Below are 9,736 nucleotides of genomic sequence, written 5' to 3'. Positions count from 1 at the left end.
AAGCAGGAAAACAGTCGAGAAGGCGGCAGGATCAGCGTTACAGAGTTGCAGTAGTCGTCTTTGCTACTATGTTGCAGGTTTGCAGGCTTCCAGCGCGGTCAGCAGTCGATTCCTTATCAGAAGGTGAAGAGAGAGATGCAGAGGAACTCTGCTGAGCTCATGCATTCGTTATCTAAAGTTTCCCCAGAGACAGAGACCCTAAATAGCCAGAAAAGAGGGTTTGGCTACCTAGGAGAGAGGATAGGCTACTAACACCTGAAGGAGCCTATCAGAAGGAGTCTCTGACGTCACCTGGTGGCACTGGCCACTCAGAGCAGTCCAGTGTGCCAGCAGCACCTCTGTTTCCAAGATGGCAGAGGTCTGGAGCACACTGGAGGAGCTCTGGACACCTCCCAGGGGAGGTGCAGGTCAGGGGAGTGGTCACTCCCCTTTCCTTTGTCCAGTTTCGCGCCAGAGCAGGGGCTAAGGGGTCCCTGAACCGGTGTAGACTGGCTTATGCAGAATTGGGCACATCTGTGCCCAACAAAGCATTTCCAGAGGCTGGGGGAGGCTACTCCCATGCCTTCACACCATTCTCCAAAGGGAGAGGGTGTCACACCCTCTCTCAGAGGAAGTTCTTTGTTCTGCCATCCTGGGCCAGGCCTGGCTGGACCCCAGGAGGGCAGATGCCTGTCTGAGGGGTTGGCAGCAGCTGCAGTGAAACCCCAGGAAGGGCAGTTTGGCAGTACCAGGGTCTGTGCTACAGACCACTGGGATCATGGGATTGTGCCAACTATGCCAGGATGGCATAGAGGGGGCAATTCCATGATCATAGACATGTTACATGGCCATATTCGGAGTTACCATTGTGAAGCTACATATAGGTAGTGACCTATATGTAGTGCACGCGTGTAATGGTGTCCCCGCACTCACAAAGTTCAGGGAATTGGCTCTGAACAATGTGGGGGCACTTTGGCTAGTGCCAGGGTGCCCTCACACTAAGTAACTTTGCACCTAACCTTTACCAGGTAAAGGTTAGACATATAGGTGACTTATAAGTTACTTAAGTGCAGTGTAAAATGGCTGTGAAATAACGTGGACGTTATTTCACTCAGGCTGCAGTGGCAGGCCTGTGTAAGAATTGTCAGAGCTCCCTATGGGTGGCAAAAGAAATGCTGCAGCCCATAGGGATCTCCTGGAACCCCAATACCCTGGATACCTCAGTACCATATACTAGGGAATTATAAGGGTGTTCCAGTAAGCCAATGTAAATTGGTAAAATTGGTCACTAGCCTGTTAGTGACAATTTGAAAGAAATGAGAGAGCATAACCACTGAGGTTCTGATTAGCAGAGCCTCAGTGAGACAGTTAGGCACCACACAGGGAACACATACATATAGGCCACAAACTTATGAGCACTGGGGTCCTGACTAGCAGGGTCCCAGTGACACATAACAAACACACTGAAAACATAGGGTTTTCACTATGAGCACTGGGCCCTGCCTAGCAGGATCCCAGTGAGACAGTGAAAACACCCTGACATACACTCACAAACAGGCCAAAAGTGGGGGTAACAAGGCTAGAAAGAGGCTACTTTCTCACACAACCCCCCCCCCCCCAAACGAAGGACAATAAGGCTAACCTTGGCCAGTTGAGACTTTATTGTCTAAGTGGTGATAAGTAGAGAGTAGCTCTGCAATAGACTGGTTACTCCCTTTATCATCCACTATATGGTTACTTCCCTGTGGGGATGTAAACCACCCTGTTTGAAGTTTTTTTAGCTAAGCAACAATGTGAAGATGTATTTTCAGAGTTTCTATCAGTAAGTTTTAGTTTAGAGCAGTGGGAATTGTCCACTGAACCTATTTGTAGTGATGGAAATGCCAGACAGGGATGCTGTCTCAGAAAAGCCATAGCTGGGCAAAAACTTTGTCCATATGGCTGGAAGAGAGAACAGGGATGCTGTTTCTCTTGGGTTGGAGCAGGGCAGGGATGCTGTCCTATCAGCTCCACACTAGGGCAGGGATGCTGTCCTAAGTGTTGTGAGACAGTGCATGGTTTCTGCACTAAAGTTTCTCTGGGAGGGTTGGAGGGATGCTCCATGTTAACTAAAATGGTGCTCTTTTTCTCACCAATGTTAGTTATCCCACAGAGAGGTACTTCCACCTCAGGGAGTACAGTTTTGCCAACTGATGATTCCCTTGGAACAGGTGCCACCCCAGGAGATGTTTCTCCCACCACAGGAATGGTATCCTGAATGGTAGGGTGATTAGGGGATACTGTGATACCCTTTTTACCTGTTGTTGGAGAGGGATCCTGAGTTTTCAGGCCTTCTCTCCTTTGCTTTTTCATTTCAGTAGAAATGAGAGGGAACAATTCCTCTGGGATGCCCAGCATGGCTGCATGGGCATAAAACTCTACATCAGCCCAACCTGAGGCCTCTAGGTCATTACCTAAGAGACAGTCTACAGGTAAGCTAGGTGATACCACCACCTGCTTAGGGCCAGTAACTCCACCCCAACTAAACTGAATTATAGCTAAGGGAAGAAACTTAGTGGAGTTATGGACATCAATAATCTTATACTGTTGTCCAATGATGTGTTGTTCAGGATGCACTAGGTTTTCAGTCACCAAAGTGATACTGGCACCTGTGTCCCTGTAGGCCAAGGCCTCAACACCATTTATTGAAACTGTCTGCCTGTACTTATCCATTGTAAGGGGACAAGCAGCCAGTGTGGCAAGGCCAATGCCACTAGGTGTGACAGAAACTGTCTTGGGACTGACTACCCCAGTTTCTACTATGGACCCATAAGTGAACCCAACTACACCCTTAACTTGACTGTTGCCAGCAGTCCCACCACTAGTACCACTACTGCTAGGGGCACTAGAGCTTGATGTATTAGTGGTGGTAGGCTCAGGGGGTTTACCTGGACAGGACTTATCCCCTGGCCTATGGCCTCTATTTTTACACACAAAGCACCAAGGCTTTTTAATGTGTGCAGGTTGAGAAGAAGAGGAAGAATTAGTTTTATCTCCACCCTCTGAAGAGTGTTTAAGATTTGAAGTGGGATCTTTGGTTTTACCCTTATCCCCATGCTTATCTTGAGATTTTTCACCATCTTTCTTCTTATTGCCATCTTTGTCACCCCCTGTATGAACTTTTCTGTTCACCCTTGTTCTGACCCATTTGTCTGCCTTCTTTCCCAATTCTTGGGGAGAGGTCAGATCAGAGTCTACCAGGTACTGGTGCAACAAATCAGACACACACTTATTAAGTATATGCTCTCTCAGGATTGTGTTATACAGGCTTTCATAATCAGTAACTTTACTGCCATGTAACCACCCCTCCAAGGCCTTCACTGAATGGTCAATGAAATCAACCCAGTCTTGTGAAGACTCCTTTTTGGTCTCTCTGAACTTTATCCTGTATTGTTCAGTGGTTAAGCCATAACCATCCAGGAGTGCATTCTTAAGAACTGTAAAATTATTGGCATCACTTTCTTTCACAGTAAGGAGCCTATCCCTACCTTTTCCACTAAATGATAGCCATAGGATAGCAGCCCACTGCCTTTGAGGGACATCCTGTACAACACAGGCCCTCTCAAGTGCAGCAAACCACTTGTTAATGTCATCCCCCTCCTTATAAGGGGGAACTATCTTATGCAGATTCCTGGAATCATGCTCTTTTGCAGGATGACTATGGGGAATACTGCTGCTGCCACCATGGGTTTCTAAACCCAACTTCTGTCTTTCCTTCTCTAATTCTAAAGACTGTCTATCCAAATCCAGCTGTTGCTTTTTAAGCTTCAGTCTGGTTTGTTCCACCCTCAACTTATTGAGTTCCCTTTCTAACAATCTGTCATCAGGGTTGGTGGGAGGGACATTTCTAGATACAGAGGTATAATGGGAATGAACAGAAGGAGACCTGTCCCTTACAGAAGCCACCCTAACAGCTTGGTTAACAGAAACATTACTACCAGTATGGTGAGAATAAATGCTTTTGCTATGATGTGAGACAACACTATTTGTATGGTGTGGCTCATCATCATTACCAACTATGCTAGACTGTCTAGTAATGGGCAGGCTAGGAAGTTTCTTTCCTGAATCTTTTCCTGGGGGAGTCCCTGAATCAGATTGATAACTATTAGGTACCTTTTCAACAGATGAGGCACCTATGGCCTTATCCTGTTCTCTAAGCATGTTAAGTAACAGTTCCAAGGAAGGATTCTTCCCTACACTCAAACCTCTCTCTATACAGAGACTCCTTGCTCTTTTCCAGCTAAGGTTGTCATATGCAAGTTTGGACAGATCAACATTTTGGCCTGTGCCAGACATTTTTTAGAGAGAGTTAAAGTGATAGTAAAAGATAAAAAGTTTGTCAGAGCTTTTAGAAAGACAGAGAAAAAAAACTTTTAAAACTTTTTAGAAAGTTAGAAGTACTTTTCAGCACTTAGAAAAGAGTGAAAAGAGGAAATGCAAAACTTTTTGGCTATGTGTATATACACTGACCTTGTTTTGTATATTTTTCTCTTATGAAAAGTACAATGACAAGAGTGGTAAGTAGTCTCAAAGCACTTATCCCACCGCTGCCACCAATGTAGGAGGCTGGACTGGCTTGTAGTGAGTACCAAGGGGTACTTGCACCTTGCACCAGGCCCAGTTATCCCTTATTAGTGTATAGGATGTCTAGCAGCTTAGGCTGATAGATAATGGTAGCTTAGCAGAGCATCTTAGGCTGAACTAGGAGACGTGTGAAGCTACTACAGTACCACTTAGTGTCATATGCACAATATCATAAGAAAACACAATACACAGTTATACTAAAAATAAAGGTACTTTATTTTTATGACAATATGCCAAAGTATCTTAGAGTGTACCCTCAGTGAGAGGATAGGAAATATACACAAGATATATATACACAATAGCAAAAATATGCAGTATAGTCTTAGAAAACAGTGCAAACAATGTATAGTTACAATAGGATGCAATGGGGAAACATAGGGATAGGGGCAACACAAACCATATACTCCAAAAGTGGAATGCGAACCACGAATGGACCCCAAACCTATGTGACCTTGTAGAGGGTCGCTGGGACTATTAGAAAATAGTGAGAGTTAGAAAAATAACCCTCCCCAAGACCCTGAAAAGTGAGTGCAAAGTGCACTAAAGTTCCCCTAAGGACCAAGAAGTCGTGTTAGAGGAATAATGCAGGAAAGACACAAACCAGCAATGCAACAACTGTGGATTTCCAATCTAGGGTACCTGTGGAACAAGGGGACCAAGTCCAAAAGTCACAAGCAAGTCGGAGATGGGCAGATGCCCAGGAAATGCCAGCTGTGGGTGCAAAGAAGCTTCTACTGGACAGAAGAAGCTGAGGTTTCTGCAGGAACGAAAAGGGCTAGAGACTCCTCCTTTGGTGGACGGATCCCTCTCGCCGTGGAGAGTCGTGCAGAAGTGTTTTCCCGCCGAAAGAACGCCAACAAGCCTTGCTAGCTGCAAATCGTGCGGTTAGCGTTTTTGGACGCTGCTGAGGCCCAGGAGGGACCAGGAGGTCGCAAATTGGACCAGCTGAGAGAGGGGACGTCGAGCAAGACAAGGAGCCCTCTCTGAAGCCGGTAGCACCCGGAGAAGTGCCAGAAACAGGCACTACGAGGATGCGTGAAACGGTGCTCGCCGAAGTTGCACAAAGGAGTCCCACGTCGCCGGAGACCAACTTAGAAAGTCGTGCAATGCAGGTTAGAGTGCCGTGGACCCAGGCTTGGCTGTGCACAAAGGATTTCCGCCGGAAGTGCACAGGGGCCGGAGTAGCTGCAAAGTCGCGGTTCCCAGCAATGCAGCCCAGTGAGGTGAGGCAAGGACTTACCTCCACCAAACTTGGACTGAAGAGTCACTGGACTGTGGGGGTCACTTGGACAGAGTCGCTGGATTCGAGGGACCTCACTCGTCGTGCTGAGAGGAGACCCAAGGGACCGGTAATGCAGCTTTTTGGCGCCTGCGGTTGCAGGGGGAAGATTCCGTCGACCCACGGGAGATTTCTTCGGAGCTTCTGGTGCAGAGAGGAGGCAGACTACCCCCACAGCATGCACAAGCAGGAAAACAGTCGAGAAGGCGGCAGGATCAGCGTTACAGAGTTGCAGTAGTCGTCTTTGCTACTATGTTGCAGGTTTGCAGGCTTCCAGCGCGGTCAGCAGTCGATTCCTTATCAGAAGGTGAAGAGAGAGATGCAGAGGAACTCGGCTGAGCTCATGCATTCGTTATCTAAAGTTTCCCCAGAGACAGAGACCCTAAATAGCCAGAAAAGAGGGTTTGGCTACCTAGGAGAGAGGATAGGCTACTAACACCTGAAGGAGCCTATCAGAAGGAGTCTCTGACGTCACCTGGTGGCAAGGGTAGGTCGCTCCCCCTGCCGCTGCAGCTCCTCCAAGTTCCCGAGTTCCTGTGTTCCTGAGACCCACCTAACTGTAAGTACCCCCCTCCTCCCAGCCCCTCGCCCTGCCCCGCGCCACTCACCTTCTCTCCTGCTCCTGCTTCTTTTCCTCCTCTCTGTCTCTTCCTCCTCGCTCCCCCTCTGCAATCTTCTTCTGTGTTCTTCTGTTCTTCCCTTCTGTTCTTCTGTTCTTCCCTTCTGTTCTTCTGTGTTCTTCCGGTCTTCTGTGTTCTTCTTCTCTGTTCTTCTCTGTGCTTCTGTGTTCTTCTTCTGTGTGCTTCTGTGTTCTTCTTCTGTGTTCTTCTGTGTTCTTCTCTGTTCTTCTCTGTTCTTCTCTGTTCTTCTCTGTTCTTCTCTGTTCTTCTCTGTTCTTCTCTGTTCTTCTCTGTTCTTCTGCTCTTCCGATCTTCTGTTCTTCTGCTCTTCCGATCTTCTGTTCTTCTGCTCTTCTGCTCTTCTGCTCTTCTGCTCTTCTGTTCTTCTGCTCTTCTGCTCTTCTGCTCTTCTGCTCTTCTGCTCTTCCGGTCTTCTGTCTTCTGTTCTCCTGTCTTCGGCTCTTCTACCTCCTCCGTCTTCTTCCCCCGAGCCTGCCCTCCTGCTCCTTCCTCATCCCCCTCCCTCACTCGCCTCCCCCTCTCTCACCCCTAGCTAACCCGTTCGCTATCTACCTCCCTCACTCCTCCTATCTTCCTATCTCTCTAGCTCCCTATCTCACTATCTAACTCCCCCACTCTCCACCTCCTCCTACCTACCTATCTGTCTATCTATCTATTTCCCTATCTATCGACTTCTCTATCTATTTTCTCTATCTATTTCTCTATCTCTCCCCCCCTCCCGCCACCCCCTCTACTACCTATCTCCCTATCCTCTCACTCTACCTCTCTCCCTCACCCACCTCTACAACCCCCCCTCCCCTATCTTCACAACCCTACTCCTATCTCTCTCCCTAATCTCCAAACCTCCTAACACTCACCCTCCTCCACCCTAAACCCCCTCCCCCAGCTCCTCTCACTCTACCTGTCCCCCCCCTCCCTCGCGCTTTCCCGCCGCGACCTCCTGCACGCCCCCGCCCCCCAGCTCCCATTCGCCCCCAGCTGACCCCTCCCCCCCCCCTCCTACCTCTTATGGCGGCCGCTGCGCGACAGTGGTAGCGACCCTTGACCCAAGGGTAGGTCGCTCCCCCTGCCGCTGCAGCTCCTCCAAGTTCCCGAGTTCCTGTGTTCCTGAGACCCACCTAACTGTAAGTACCCCCCTCCTCCCAGCCCCTCGCCCTGCCCCGCGCCACTCACCTTCTCTCCTGCTCCTGCTTCTTTTCCTCCTCTCTGTCTCTTCCTCCTCGCTCCCCCTCTGCAATCTTCTTCTGTGTTCTTCTGTTCTTCCCTTCTGTTCTTCTGTTCTTCCCTTCTGTTCTTCTGTGTTCTTCCGGTCTTCTGTGTTCTTCTTCTCTGTTCTTCTCTGTGCTTCTGTGTTCTTCTTCTGTGTGCTTCTGTGTTCTTCTTCTGTGTTCTTCTGTGTTCTTCTGTGTTCTTCTGTGTTCTTCTCTGTTCTTCTCTGTTCTTCTCTGTTCTTCTCTGTTCTTCTCTGTTCTTCTGCTCTTCCGATCTTCTGTTCTTCTGCTCTTCCGATCTTCTGTTCTTCTGCTCTTCTGCTCTTCTGCTCTTCTGCTCTTCTGTTCTTCTGCTCTTCTGCTCTTCTGCTCTTCTGCTCTTCTGCTCTTCCGGTCTTCTGTCTTCTGTTCTCCTGTCTTCGGCTCTTCTACCTCCTCCGTCTTCTTCCCCCGAGCCTGCCCTCCTGCTCCTTCCTCATCCCCCTCCCTCACTCGCCTCCCCCTCTCTCACCCCTAGCTAACCCGTTCGCTATCTACCTCCCTCACTCCTCCTATCTTCCTATCTCTCTAGCTCCCTATCTCACTATCTAACTCCCCCACTCTCCACCTCCTCCTACCTACCTATCTGTCTATCTATCTATTTCCCTATCTATCGACTTCTCTATCTATTTTCTCTATCTATTTCTCTATCTCTCCCCCCCTCCCGCCACCCCCTCTACTACCTATCTCCCTATCCTCTCACTCTACCTCTCTCCCTCACCCACCTCTACAACCCCCCCTCCCCTATCTTCACAACCCTACTCCTATCTCTCTCCCTAATCTCCAAACCTCCTAACACTCACCCTCCTCCACCCTAAACCCCCTCCCCCAGCTCCTCTCACTCTACCTGTCCCCCCCCTCCCTCGCGCTTTCCCGCCGCGACCTCCTGCACGCCCCCGCCCCCCAGCTCCCATTCGCCCCCAGCTGACCCCTCCCCCCCCCCTCCTACCTCTTATGGCGGCCGCTGCGCGACAGTGGTAGCGACCCTTGACCCAAGGGTAGGTCGCTCCCCCTGCCGCTGCAGCTCCTCCAAGTTCCCGAGTTCCTGTGTTCCTGAGACCCACCTAACTGTAAGTACCCCCCTCCTCCCAGCCCCTCGCCCTGCCCCGCGCCACTCACCTTCTCTCCTGCTCCTGCTTCTTTTCCTCCTCTCTGTCTCTTCCTCCTCGCTCCCCCTCTGCAATCTTCTTCTGTGTTCTTCTGTTCTTCCCTTCTGTTCTTCTGTTCTTCCCTTCTGTTCTTCTGTGTTCTTCCGGTCTTCTGTGTTCTTCTTCTCTGTTCTTCTCTGTGCTTCTGTGTTCTTCTTCTGTGTTCTTCTGTGTTCTTCTGTGTTCTTCTGTGTTCTTCTCTGTTCTTCTCTGTTCTTCTCTGTTCTTCTCTGTTCTTCCGATCTTCTGTTCTTCTGCTCTTCTGCTCTTCTGCTCTTCTGCTCTTCTGCTCTTCTGCTCTTCTGCTCTTCTGTTCTTCTGTCTTCTGTTCTCCTGTCTTCGGCTCTTCTACCTCCTCCGTCTTCTTCCCCCGAGCCTGCCCTCCTGCTCCTTCCTCATCCCCCTCCCTCACTCGCCTCCCCCTCTCTCACCCCTAGCTAACCCGTTCGCTATCTACCTCCCTCACTCCTCCTATCTTCCTATCTCTCTAGCTCCCTATCTCACTATCTAACTCCCCCACTCTCCACCTCCTCCTACCTACCTATCTGTCTATCTATCTATTTCCCTATCTATCGACTTCTCTATCTATTTTCTCTATCTATTTCTCTATCTCTCCCCCCCTCCCGCCACCCCCTCTACTACCTATCTCCCTATCCTCTCACTCTACCTCTCTCCCTCACCCACCTCTACAACCCCCCCTCCCCTATCTTCACAACCCTACTCCTATCTCTCTCCCTAATCTCCAAACCTCCTAACACTCACCCTCCTCCACCCTAAACCCCCTCCCCCAGCTCCTCTCACTCTACCTGTCCCCCC

The sequence above is a fragment of the Pleurodeles waltl genome, chromosome 7, assembly GCF_031143425.1.
Source record: "Pleurodeles waltl isolate 20211129_DDA chromosome 7, aPleWal1.hap1.20221129, whole genome shotgun sequence".
NCBI classification, from domain to species: domain Eukaryota; kingdom Metazoa; phylum Chordata; class Amphibia; order Caudata; family Salamandridae; genus Pleurodeles; species Pleurodeles waltl.
This window is presented reverse-complemented; position numbering follows the sequence as displayed.